This window comes from Odontomachus brunneus, unplaced genomic scaffold, assembly GCF_010583005.1.
Source record: "Odontomachus brunneus isolate Ranch 3 - 2012 unplaced genomic scaffold, Obru_v1 Obru_scaffold_245, whole genome shotgun sequence".
Taxonomy (NCBI): domain Eukaryota; kingdom Metazoa; phylum Arthropoda; class Insecta; order Hymenoptera; family Formicidae; genus Odontomachus; species Odontomachus brunneus.
In genome coordinates this window covers 405051-405508 of record NW_022639695.1, presented here as the reverse complement: position 1 = coordinate 405508, position 458 = coordinate 405051, and positions in this window count along the sequence as shown.

Genomic DNA, 458 nt, shown 5'->3' with positions numbered 1-458 from the left:
CTCGATGGTCTTCTTCGAGCAAAGGCCGCACTACGTACGCCTTCTTTAGTAATGTAGAGCGCAGGGTTGATGCGCGGTGGGTCTGCCCTGACCACAACGTGACACAAATGATCACCGGACACGGCAGGTTCCAGGCACGCCTTGCGTCCTTGGGCCTTGTGAAAGGTGAGATGTGTGTTTTTTTTTGGGAGGGAAGCGACACGGCCGCCCACCATCTGCGCTGTCCCGAATTCGAGCCGCAGCGGAAGGCTCTTCGGGAGGTTGTTCCGGCCGCGAGCTGGAGATGGCCGGAGGCGGCACATTACTTCGTGTCGACTCCAGAGGCCTACTCCATCTTCGCGGCCTTCTGTCGGGAAACCCTCTTCTTAAAGGGTCCATATTAGATTTCACAGCGGCCTACCCGGGGGATGTCGGAGCCTCCGGGCATGGGTAAACGGCCTCGCAACCTTCGCGAGATC